This window comes from Typopeltis vanoorti, chromosome 7 (genome assembly GCF_054136105.1).
Source record: "Typopeltis vanoorti isolate ZY-2024b chromosome 7, IOZ_Tvanoo_1.0, whole genome shotgun sequence".
In the NCBI taxonomy this organism is placed as follows: domain Eukaryota; kingdom Metazoa; phylum Arthropoda; class Arachnida; order Uropygi; family Thelyphonidae; genus Typopeltis; species Typopeltis vanoorti.
The window spans coordinates 90,686,584-90,699,869 of NC_143555.1; the positions used below are offsets into that span (position 1 = coordinate 90,686,584).

General features: G+C 37.0%; 1 protein-coding gene across 1 annotated transcript in view; it reads right to left on the reverse strand.

The window, feature by feature from the left end:
• LOC150104851 (uncharacterized) overlaps positions 1-13,286 on the reverse strand; it is an 867,921-nt gene that overhangs the window by 700,569 nt on the left and 154,066 nt on the right. The window contains exon 2 of the mRNA XM_090395079.1: positions 9,799-9,859. The gene's annotated coding sequence lies outside the window, so the exon portion shown is untranslated. The remainder of the gene's footprint in view (positions 1-9,798; positions 9,860-13,286) is intronic.

Consider the following 13,286-nt stretch of genomic DNA (forward strand, 5'->3'; position numbering starts at 1 on the left):
GTTCTGTTCTTGGGCTGCTGTTGTTTAACTTGTTTGTAAATGATATATCATGTGGACTGACTGGGGATCTTCAGTTATTTGCTGATGATGCAAAGTTGGAAAGAATTATAAGTAGCACTGCTGATGTTAATTCCCTTCAGGAAGATTTGAATAGACTTTCTTGGACAAAAGAGTGGGGTTGTAGTTTAATATCAATAAGTGCAAGGTGTTGCATTTTGGAGTGCAGAAATATAAGGCTGTGTACTATGTTGATGGTGCCTACTGCAGGAAATGGATGAGATTTGAGATTTTGGAATGATGGTTGACAGTGGACTGCAGTTTAGAGTTTTGCTAGTGTTTCAAAGGCTATGCTACCATGATAAGAAGTACTCTAAAATGGAAGGATAAGGAAGTAGTTGTGCCACTGTATAAGGTGCTGGTCAGACAACACTTGGATTATTGTGCTCAAATCTGGTCACCTGGTTTTCAATGTGATGTGGAGACATTGAAGAGGGTTCAGAGGAGAGTGACTAAGAGAATGACAGGCCTTTGGAATGCTGGCTATGGAGAGAGGGGTTGAAGAAATGGGGATTGCAGAGTTTGGTGGATAGGAGGAAGAGAGGTGATATGATAGAGACATTTAAGTTAGTGAGAGGATTTTATCAGATTAATCCAGAGGGGATTTTAAAAAGGGTGGAAGGTGAGAGGGGAAAAACCAGAGGTAATTCCTTGAAGTAGTTATGTAAAAGTGTGGTGAAGAGGGGTGTGAAGAGCAGATTTTTTACATGGAGAATTGTCAGTAAATGGAATGCATTACCAGAATGTGTTGTTAATGCAAGGAATGTTAAGGATTTTAAAATTCTACATGATAAATATGTTATCAGTTGAATGAACCTCCTGCAATGAGTCTGTTGACTGCATGGAGGGTGTAATAATAATAATATTAACGATGTAAGAAAAGGTAGCAAAAGTGTTCTGAATGTGGAAGTAATGAATGCTAGTGCATGAAATATAAATGAAAGTATGAAAGAAGTAGCTGAAAGTAATTTGAATGATGAGGTGACAGTAAGGAGTGAACTAGCACACTTATGTGGACTTATGTGGCATCATTCACAGAACAAAATGGGAGCTAGAGTGACTGGAGAAATTATTGTTGTGTTGTCCAGCAGGAGAGGAAACTGAAAGGAAAAGTGAATGGGGGAAAGTATGAGAAACTGGAAATAAGGATGAGATATTATGTAGAGATTCCATGAGATATACATAACGAAAGCATGTTTCCCAGGTGTGAAGATCAATGATGTTAGTGAAGCTGCTAATTTGCAGAAGGAAGAAGTGAAAGAGGTTATTGTTTTTGGCAGGAACAAATTATTTGAAAGGGGAGAAATATGCAGTGAGAGAGAGAGAGAGAGGGGATATGAAATTGTTGTTGAAAGAAGTGAAAATGAAGAGTAAGGAAGTAAAGACTGAGTTTTCTGTCTTGGCATGACAGAGCAGAGTTGAAAGTAAGGGCCATGATTGCTAACGAGTCAATGAGAAGATTGTGCTGGACAATTGGTATGCAGTTTATAGATGTATGGAGTGAATTTGATGGACAAAAAGCATTATATATGTGTGATGGACTATATTTGAATGGTTTTGGAGTTAGATTTTTGAAAGTGTTATTTAGTGAGTTTGGAAGTGCAGAACCAGAGAATATTGAGATACCTCCATGGAGTCAGCAGACTCATGGAAGGTTCATTCAAATTACAACATATCTATCATGCCAAATCTTAAAACCTTAACACTTCTTGCATTAACAACATATTCTGGTAATGCATTCCATTAAGTGACAATTTTCCATGTAAAAATCTACTCCTCATACCCATCTCTCTCTTCACCACACTTTTACACAACTTTCAGGGATGGCCTTTGATTCTTCCACTCTCACCCTCTACTATTTTTATAATCCCCCTGGATTAATCCGATAAAATTCCCTCACTAACTAAACAGTTCGTGCGGTTAGCCTAGTGGCTATGTGCTTTGCAACCATATACCTGGGGGAAGGAGTGTCCTAGGTTCGATTCCCATCGATGACGTGAGGAGCTTAAGGGTCTTTCTCAGCCATAGCCAAGTTAGCCAGTCTTGGGCATGGACAGCAGGGTCCCCCCCCCCCCAGTTTATCTGTTGTTTTTCATCCTGCAAGCAGGCAAACTGCTCCCATGAACACACAGGCTATACAGTTATAGGATATAGTATTAATCCTTCATTAGGAGGGCTCAACCAGTCCTAAGGGGCGGTCAAGGAACGGGGGAACCCCACATGAATAAATAAAAACTAACTTAAACATGTATGATATCACCTTGTTTCCTCCTATTCACCAAACTCTGCAATTCACATTTCTTCAACCTCTCTTACCCAGCATTCCAGAGTCCTGATATTGTCTAGTCACTCTTCTCTGGATCCTCTCCAATGTTTCCACATCACACCAAAAACTAGATGAACAAATTTGAGCAGAATAATTCAAGTTTGGTCTGACCAGTGTTTTATACAGTGGCACAAACACTTCGTTATCCCTACATGTTAGAGTACTTTGTATATCATAGTGGCACTATGATGTGCAGTCTTTGCAATACTTGCAATATGCTCTCTAAACTTCAGTCTGCTGTTAACCATCACTCCCAAATCTCAAATCTGATCCACTTCCTGCAGTACAGCATCATCAGTATAGTACACAACCTTATATTTCTGCACTCCAAAATGCAACACCTCACACTTATTAATATTAAAATTCTAACCCCACTCCTTTGGCCAAGTCAAAAGTCTATTCAAATCTTCCTAAAGGGAATTAATATCAGTACTGTAATTCTTCCCAACTTTGTATCATCATCAGCAAATAACTGAAGATCCCCAGTCAGTCCACATGATATATCATTTACAAACAAGTTAAACAGCAAGGACCCAAGAACAGAACCCCGAGGTACACCACTGGTTACCCTCCTTTTTTGAGACACTGCTCCGTCATACACAACCTGCTGGTATCGTTCAGAGAGCCTCTCTCTCTCTCTCTCTCTGATCCATCTAATCAATATGCAATCTATTCCAATTTCTCTGCAGCTTGTACACAATTTATCATGTGGTAATCTATCAAATGCTTTTGCAAAGTTCAAGAATATCACTGTATATGATTCTCCCTTATCTCTAACACACACTCATCGCCTTGTCATAAAATGCAAGTAAATTGCTAAAACAAGACTTATCCTTTATAAATCTGTGCTGACCATTATAAAGAATACTATGGCTATTAATCCAATCTTATATTCTATTCCTAACCAATCTCTCCAACACCTTGACTGCAACTGCAATTATATAGACTGGTCTGTAACTGGAAACTTCTGTCCTATAACCATGCTTGAGAAGTGATACTATTTTGACTTCTTTCCACCCTTAGGAACCTTACCTAATGCAAGACTTTCATTAAATAACCAGGGCAAGAGCATAGTTAACTGTTGTGCACCTTCCTTAAGAATATGTGGTGATATGTCATCCATTTCCTCAGCCTTATTAATATCTAACTAAATCAACACTTGCTACACCACTGATTATTTAACTTCCAATTCTCCTAATACTTTCCTCTCTTTTATGTATTGTACACCATCATTTACACCAGTATGGTATATGCTGATAAAGTGCTCATTCAATAATTCCACTATATACTTTGCATTGGTCACTCTGCTGCCATGATTATCCACCAGTGTCAACCTGCTATAATTATTCTTTCTCTTGCTTGCCATATAGCAGAAGAGTTCTCTGGAATTAGCCTTGGCTCAACAACCAAGGTTAATTCCAAGGTTAAATCCTCTCATACTCCACCTTTTCTTTCTTTACCATGTTCTTCACCTTGCTTGCCTATACTTTATGTTCTTCATGGATCCGATTGCCATCAACTGGCTTGTACTCCTCCATAGCATTTCCTTTTCCAACAGAGTTTGCTGATGCAAAGCCAGATCATAGCTGCTTTGTGGTAGCACATCTGTTTCAGCAAGAAGATAATTGGAGATATCAGTCACCCACTGGAGTTATAGCTCATGGTCTTTTTTTTTACTGTCCAGGATGCTGTTTGTAACTGTTGGAATTGGTTCCACAGTTTGTGAATGAATCATGGAATGACTCATGTGCAATCATCTGGCTACCTCTGCCTGACTTTTGCCAGACTTATGATGGCTCATCACCTGTACTTATTAATTGGTTAGATGATGTCTTGTAGCCATATTCAAGGATTTTCATGATTTTGCTATCATGAAATTGCTCTCACTCCAGACACGAAATCAAAAGCCACTTCAAAATGACTGCTTTAATGCCATGGTATAACCCCCCCCCCCAAAGTTATCGCAATTTTTCTCTTTGTTACTTAATTTATGGAAATCAGTGAAGTTCCAAATATACTCCATCTTAACTAACAACTCCATATATTTTGCAACCTCTCAAGAAAAGGTTGCATGGCTACTTTCTCTGACTGAAGGGAGCACGGCCGGCCTTCTCTATAAAGGGACCTGGGTGCAAGAAACCTTTTGGGGCCCTAAAATATTTTTCAAAGGTAAAAATTAAAGGATTCGAAATAAATGTATTGTAAACCCTCTTACCTGCAAATGATTTTGGCACAGGAAAACAAAAAAAATACACATTCGAAATATAATAATACGTTTCCGCAAATGTGTACCGACTGTGCCCACTCGATTGTGGGGTCCGGGTGCATTGCACCCACCGCACCCTCGAGATGGCCGGCCCTGGAAGGGAGTATGGCTACATTGGCTATAGATATATCTTCTGATGATGTTAGCTGATCTAACACTCCTGAACTCTGCGTTCCCCTTCATCACACACTGTTTCAGATAACTATCCATTAGTAACCTTATAAATTCTATCTTCATCTTGCCATGCACCTTTCCCTCCCTTCAATCTATGTCTCTTAGATGAAGTCTCCCATAATTGTTTGGCCTAACAACTCACTGTGCTAATCTGTGCATGGCATCCACATATTTTTCTAACCCCTCTCTCTCCCTTTGTCTATAGCAGTGATCAACAATACAGTTTGTGCTGTTGATTTCTGTCTCACACAAGATGGCTTCAAATGAACCATGACCTTCAATCTTAAAAATCCTCCTTGCAGTTTGTTGGCTATCATCAGTAATATTGCCTCTTCCCATTCTGTTCCTTCTATTCTCCCTGATGATGCAATACTCTTTACATCCTATCACTAAAACAAAATCCTCTGTCAACCAAGTCTCATTGATGCTGATAATTTTTGGCCATGTTGAGCAGACCAATGCTAAAAATTCCTTCCCTTAATTTCTGCAAAGTTCGTATTGTAAGGTACAAATTACCTAGCAAAAAAAAAAAAGGTGAAAAATCTGATCCAGGATTTAAGTCTATCAAAAGACTATTATGTGTTTTGTAAATGATAGTGGTCATGTATTCAAACTGATGGTCATTTACAAATCACTTAATCTATGCACATTACAGAAACAGAAAAAGAAAACACTACCCAGTTTATTGGAAAGTCAATAAAAAGGTCTGGGTAACAACTTTGCTTTTTACAGAATGGTTCCATATGGCTATCTGCATTAAGTGAAACTTCATTTAGCTTCAAATATGTTTCTATTTTTCAGATTATTTTTCTAACTGATAATATAGTATCATATGATCATATAGTCTTGACGTGGGAGATTGCCAGACACAGAGAAATTTCTGTTAAGAAGGGATATATGTGTAATTACAAAGAAATTATGACAGAGGAGTCAGCTTTCAACAGTAGCATGGCATAAGAATTTCGAGGAGAGATTATTATAGGATTAGATGACATATTAGCCTATATTATTATTACCCCAAGACCTCATGGAGTCAAAGACTCAGGGAGGTCCTTTTATCATACACACACATCTCATCATACCGTGTCTTAAACACACTCAAACTCCTTGCAGACACCACACTCTCAGGCAAGGCATTCCAATCATTCACAATTCTGCACGAAAAAAACCTGCCTTTCACTCCCCTACTCACACCCTCTTTATACAGTTTCCAGGGATGACCTCTGGTTCTCCCCTGATCTCCCACTATTCTCTGCAGAACTTCTCCACCATTGATCTTATAACAACCCCTTACCAACTTTCATGTACTATGAGCCAACTTACCAACATATATTATGAGCATGTGCAAGGAAGTTTTCAGTTCCTCTTACCAAGCTGTTTAATTTAAGCCTCAGTATGGGGAAGGTACCATTGGAGTGGAAAGGGACAAAGTAAGTACAGGGAAAGTACCATTGGAGTGGAAAGGGACAAAGTAAGTACAGGGAAAGTACCACTGGAGAGGACAAAATAGTCTTACTGCATCAGGAAGGTTACTTTATAAGGGACACCATGGTTTTGTGAAAGGTGGTCTTGCCTTTTAATTTGCTTACTTTTTATAATAAAGTGATAATGGAAATTGGATAAAAAAAACATGGCTACTCAGTGATGCTCTTGGATGTATTATTATCTGAGACCTCCAGGGAGTCAAGGACTCATTGAGGGAGGCTATAAATCACCCAAACCATGCTGTTATACCTAAATTCATTTATACTAGATGCACCCCCCCCCACCCTAAAGGCAAACTATTCCACTCACTCACTGCTCTGTGAGAGAAAAACCTAGCTCTTACCCCTTTCTTGACTGTGAACAAACTTAATTGCCATGGATGCCCCTGTGTGCTCTCTCTCTCTCTCCACCTTCCATATAATGAAAAATTTCATCATACCATATCCTATAACCATTTAAAAGTTTATAGACCACATACTCACAATCTGTCCTCGTAATCTAAATCCCATAACCTGGATATAATCTTTGTAACTCTTCTTCGCATCCTTTCCATAGCTTCTTTATCATCTTGGAATCTGTGAGACCAAATCTGTGCACAATAATCCAGGTGTGGTCTTATCAAAGCCTTATAAAGAGTCAAAATGACTTTATTATCCTTACATGTCAAGGTTCACTTCAACATCCTCTGAGTTGTATTTGCAACTTTTGCTATGTGACCTGTGAACTTCAAATTCCTATCCACTGATACCTTGCCTCCTCAGACAAGAATTGGTGGATAGGAATCTCCCTCCTCTGGCCTAACCCTGCTAATATAATATGCCATTGGAAATCTACTCATGCCAAAGCACATCACTTTACCCTTACTAACATTAAACTAATAGCCATTTTCATTTGCCCACATTTCCAGCCTATTGCAAATCATTTTGTAAGTGCTGAATATCAATAGCATTCCTGATTGCCCTGCCTATCTTCGCATCATCGGCAAACAATTGCACAATTTACAGACAAAAAATACTAGTTGTGGTAGTGGTGGAGGTAGATGCCGTTGATGGAGATGATTCGTAGTAGAGGTTCAGTGTAGTGGTTGAGACAGTTGTAGGTGTCCTACTGCGATGAGTCTTTGGACTCCTTGGAAGTGTCACGAATAATAATAATGATATGATGTTAGACCCTGGCTAATGTCATTAATGTACAGATTGAACAATAATGGCCCGGGGACTGAATCTTGAGGTATACACCACTGATCACCTTAAATCTAGAAGATTCACACCCACTGTATACCACTTTTTGATATATGTCTGAGAAAAAAAAAACCATCCCCTGATCCAAGTCAAGAGTTTACGAGTATATTTCAATCCCATATTCTCCAATTTATGCAATAGATTTTCTTGTGGTATCCTATCAAATGCTTTAGAAAAATCCAACATTATCATAGTGTGTCTATTCCCTTTATCTAACTCAGCCATAACATTGTTATAAAATATGAGCAAATTGCTAAAACATGACCTTCCTTTAGTAAACCCATGCTGCTCCTTGCTCATTTCTGTATGTGAGTTCTTACCAACTTCTCTGAAATCTTCACTACCACACCAGATATTCTTATAGGTTGGTAGTTGGACACATCAGTTTTTGCATGTATCACTCTTGTACAATGGAAGTATCATACATTCCTTCCATTCCTGTGGTAGCATTACTGAGCTTGGACTCAAGTTATTCAAACGTGAAAGGCCCAGCTAATTCAACTGAATATTCCTTTAACAAATAGACTGATATTTCATTTGTCTCTATTAGCAAATTCTTATCCAGGTTATGCAACAGCTCTTCATTTTCATGCATCTCTAACTCTTCATCCAGTATAGCAGTAGCACTGTTCACCTTGTTACATACACCTCGTTGATATATTCTCAGCAAAGGGAATTAATTAATTGAACAATCTCATTAGCTTCTAACATCAGAGTACCATATGTATTCAATAAAGTTATTCTTTCACATTCATTCTTTCTTTTGCTTGCAAATAACAATAAAATTCTTTTGGATTGCATTTAGCTTGCATGGCTAATTTCTTTTCACAGTCTGATTTAGCTTTCCACACAATACTCATTACTTTTCTGGCCCAAGCTTTATATATTTCATAACTCCTCTCAATCTTATTCTCACAATATTCTTTCCACATCATCTTTTTGTGGATCTCTTTCTTAAGAAGGTTGCACATCCATTTCACTCCCAACCAATTTATTCTTTGAACACTAGGGATACATTCAGATACTACCTCATTTAAGCACTTTTTCAAATATTCCCATGTATTGCTCATATTTTCCCCATTTAGTAACTGATACCATGGGACCAAAGATAGTATTCTCCTAAGTTGACTGTGATTTCCAGCTTTGTAGTTCAACATGTAACCTGTTCTAATTGGAGCATCAATACAATTACAATGCAGCAACCAAGATTGTTATAATCACAAACGGAATGTGTTTTCAAAACCCTCATATGGTGAGGGCTTTGAAAACACAGAGATGATAGGTATTTGGGAACTTAATGAGTCTCACCGTAATAAGCTTGCCATAGAAGACTGGATAAGTTAGTGACAAGAAAAGTGAGAACAAAAATGATCTTGAAGATAAAATGCTTGATGTTGTTAGATTGGAATTTAATAACAGATTTTTAAATGAAATTTTCACACTATCCAAGCCACTTTTTGATAAAGTCTTCTGAAGTGTGAGTTGGATCCAAATATGGAGAAGGGCAAGTTTAAAAGTGAACCTGATAACTTGCTTATACCCTGTAAAGCAGGCACGGTCGTGCATAGGCATTGAAGAACTGCAGCACCCCCAATTTTTCTTGATATATAAATATATTTATTAATTTATTTATATTGTTTCTAATATTTAATTTTATCATCAACAATCCTATGCAATTCTCTTATTTTGTATAAAAAATAATAAAAATCCATCTTGTAGCACTTAGGAGGGCGAAGGATGCTAGCAGCACTGTGTTTACCACAGTGTCATATTGCTATGCGTACAAGCATATACACATCATAGTGAGATGTGAGCTATTAGTGTAATGTAGCACTGTCCATTGCGCAATTCCACCGTTGTTTATATGCAGTTTGCACTAGTAGTAGAGTGTTCATAGTGTTTATCGTGTTTACTCTGTCTCTTTAAATATTTGGACATTACAATTAAAGGATTTAATTTTAATGTCCAAAAATTGTAAATCCATTCCTTTAATTGTAATTAAAGGAATGGATTTTATTTTAAAGTAATTTTGAATTATACTAAACTATATAATTTTATTGATAGATAATAAACAATATTTTGTCATGAAACAAAACAAGAAGAATATATTTTATTTTTAAGTAATTTTGAATTATACCAAACTATAATTTTATCGATAATAAACAATATTTTTTCATGTTTAATTTTTTTTTTTTAAATTTTTACCATAATTTTGATATTTTATCCAAACACGTATACATTATACTTACAGTGTGTATGTATATTTCTAAAGTTGCAGCACCTCCCACGATTTCAAGCCATGAGCCTCCACTGCATAAAGAAATCACATACTTGAAAAGAAACCATCATGAAATTTTATCTATTTTATTTTATTTTATCTATATCTATATATTATCTCTATATACAGGTAACCCTTGTATAACGCGGATGTTAGGTTTCATAGAAATGCGCGTTATACGAGACTTAGATCACATAGAAAAAGTAGGGGTTAGGTTCCGAAATCTTTTTTTTTTTTTTTAAATTATATAAACAACAATGACAATATTTTTATTTAATTCAGGTAATTGATGTAAGTTAAGAAAACATAAACTATGAGACAAATACGTAGTATAAAATTATAAAAATGACAAATTGTACATAAATTTCATTGCACATAATGCATAAATGTTTTAGACACAATAAAATAAAGCGCATATTTTAATTATCATCACTGTCTTCAGAAATAACATTTCATAGATGTTCTTTAAGTGGCCGAAAGTTGTCACCACTTCAAATCTCTTGGACATCATTTGTATAATTCTCATTGCATACTTCGGCTAGTTTAGTCATCAAGAAGTCAGTAATAAGACTTTGCTTTCCACTGCAATTTTTTATTAAGTTCATAATATGGAGCTAAACAAATATCCAATTGTCTCGTGAATTTTTCCAAATGCTCCATTGAGGGATCATTATCCGTAAAATAATTTCCCAACTTTCTGGCCAAGTCCAATCCTTCTGCTAATTTCTTTAAACTGAATTCTTTAACAGATTCATCACAATCAGAATCTTCGGCAGAACTTTCCCTGCCATTTGGTTTGATGCCGTTCATCTATTAATTGTACCAGTTCCTCCTCATTTAAATCTGTTTCTCCATCAATTAATTCACTAATTTCTTTTTCAACCATATCGCAAAAGCCCTCTCCACTAGAAATGTGTGTGACGTTTATTATACAACGTAGCTGGATAATCTACGAAATTTTGTTCCTAACAGCTTCAGGCCATTTTTTTTTTATTTTTTTTACAGCAAGCATTCAGCATAGAGTGTTGTAATTCCTTAATGGACAGAGAAATAATTTTTACACAATTCAATATTGAAAACTCTTTCCATGCTTGAGGTATTGTCATGTTTGGATTAGATTCCATTTTTTCCAAAATTAATTGAAATGTTCGCTGAATATAATATGACTTAAATGTTGATATTATTCCTTGGTCGAGTGGTTGAATAAGTGAAGTAGTATTAGGTGGCAAAAAAGTTATTTTAATATTCGGATGGCTTACATTTGTTGGGTGGCCTGGTGCGTTTACCTAAAATTAGTAGAATTTTGAAGTCCATATTCTTTTTCTTTGTGTAACTTTCTACATCTGGTACAAAACACTTGAAAAACCAATTTTTAAAAACATGCTAGCTGTAACCCATGCCTTTTTTGTTAGCCCCGCCAATAAACAGGTAGGTTGGACTTGTCGAGCCCTTTCATCGCACGAGGATTTGCGGATCAGTTAATAAACATTGGTTTTGTCATGTAATCACCTGATGCATTACTACAAAACAGTAGAGTAAGTCTATCTTTGGAAACTTTGAATCCAGGAGCTGATCTTTCATTTTTCAAAATATAGGTGCGTTTTGGCATTTTTTTCCAATATAACCCAGATTCATCTGCATTGAACACATGGTCTGCACTGTAACCACCTTCTTTAATGATTTTTAAAAGTTCTGCTGGGTATTTCTGGGCAGCTTCAACGTCTGCTGATGCTGATTCTCCCTGGATTTTAAGATTATACAAAGAAAACCGCTTTTTAAAGTTTTCGAACCAACTCATACTGGCACAAAATCCATTCTGAGAGATTTCTTCTGAAGAATCTTAATTGAGTTCTTTTAAATGTTTATAAACTTTGAGAGCTTTTTGCTTAATAAGGTGTCCATCCAAGGCCATTTTCTTTTGAGTGCAATCTTCTATCCAAATCATTAGAGATTTCTCCATTTTTCTATTAGAATATCGCAAACACAAGCAACGTGCTTTGCACTTACCGTTGACCCAGCAATAACACTTTCTCGGATTTTAATGATCATTTTGTTTGATTGTTCTAATTGTTGATTCATTTAAATTCAGAGTCCTTGCAACAGCTCCTGGTTTTTATCCAATTTTCAACCGATCCAAGATTTTAATTTATTCTTCAAGATAAATGAATTTCTTCCTCTTCAATGTTGGTTTTTTCCCTTTCGTTGTAGTTTTAGTGGCCATTACAATATAAATAAACTTTTACATAAAAAAAGCATGGACGGCCGGGATATCACCAGTGCGTGGGAAATTGTGAAAGAATATTTGTTATCAGCAATGGTAAGTTGTATACCACGAGTGAAGAAGAGGGCGCAATTTGGAGTAAAGTGGATGACAAACAAATTAAACAGGAACTGCATGCGAAAAAGAGGCTATGGAAGAGATATAAGGAGACAGGTGAAGAGAGGATGGGTGAAGAATATAAGACACAGGCCAGAAGAGTGACTCGTGTGGTAAGGAAAGCGAAACTGGAATATGAGAGGAGATTGGCCCTAAGATCCAAAGAAAATCCTAGGGAATTTTTTAGCTATGTGGCCAGTAGGAGAAGAAATGACTGTGGAAGAATGATATTGTGGGATAAAAATGGGAATAGAGTGACTGATGCAGAGGACATAGTGGAATTGTTCAATGAACACTTTATTGGAGTATTTCATCCTAGAGGAGTCAGTTTTAATGCTAGAGGGATAGGACTGGTACGAGGTCTGGAGGTACAGGAGGAGAGTGTGTTTCAGATACTGAGTACTCTGGATGTCAGTAAAGCTGTGGGACTGGATGGTATTTCGCCACGAGTTTTGAGAGAATGTGCTAGCGAATTGACAATACCTTTAACGTGGCTTTACAATGAAAGTCTGGCTTTGGCAAAGGTGCCCAGGGAATGGAAGGAAGATAAGATAGTGCCATTGCATAAGGGTGGTAACAGACTGTAAGTGTCTAATTATAGGCCAGTCTGTGTGTCATCAGTAGTTGTTAAGATCTTGGAGAAAGTAGTGAGGGACCGTGTACAGCATTGGGCAGATGAGGGTAATGTTATCTGTGAGAATCAACATGGATTTGTGAAAGGACGCTCTTGTTTTAGCAATATGCTAGCCTTTTATAATAAAGTTACAAGAGCATTAGATGAGGGAAAGGCATATACTGCAATTTTCTTAGACTTGGCGAAGGCATTTGACAGGGTGCCACATGATAAGCTGATATTTAAGTTGCAGCACATGGGTCTGGATGTCAGATTGGTCAACTGGATTCAGGATTGGCTGTCTGATAGGTATCAGAGAGTTGTATATGGTGGAGTAGTTTCCAGGAGGCAGAGGGTTACAAGTGGGGTCCCACAGGGCTCAGTACTAGGACCTATATTGTTTAACCTTTATATCAATGACATAGCCAGTGGATTGCAGGGGGATATTCAGTTGTTTGCGGATGATGCG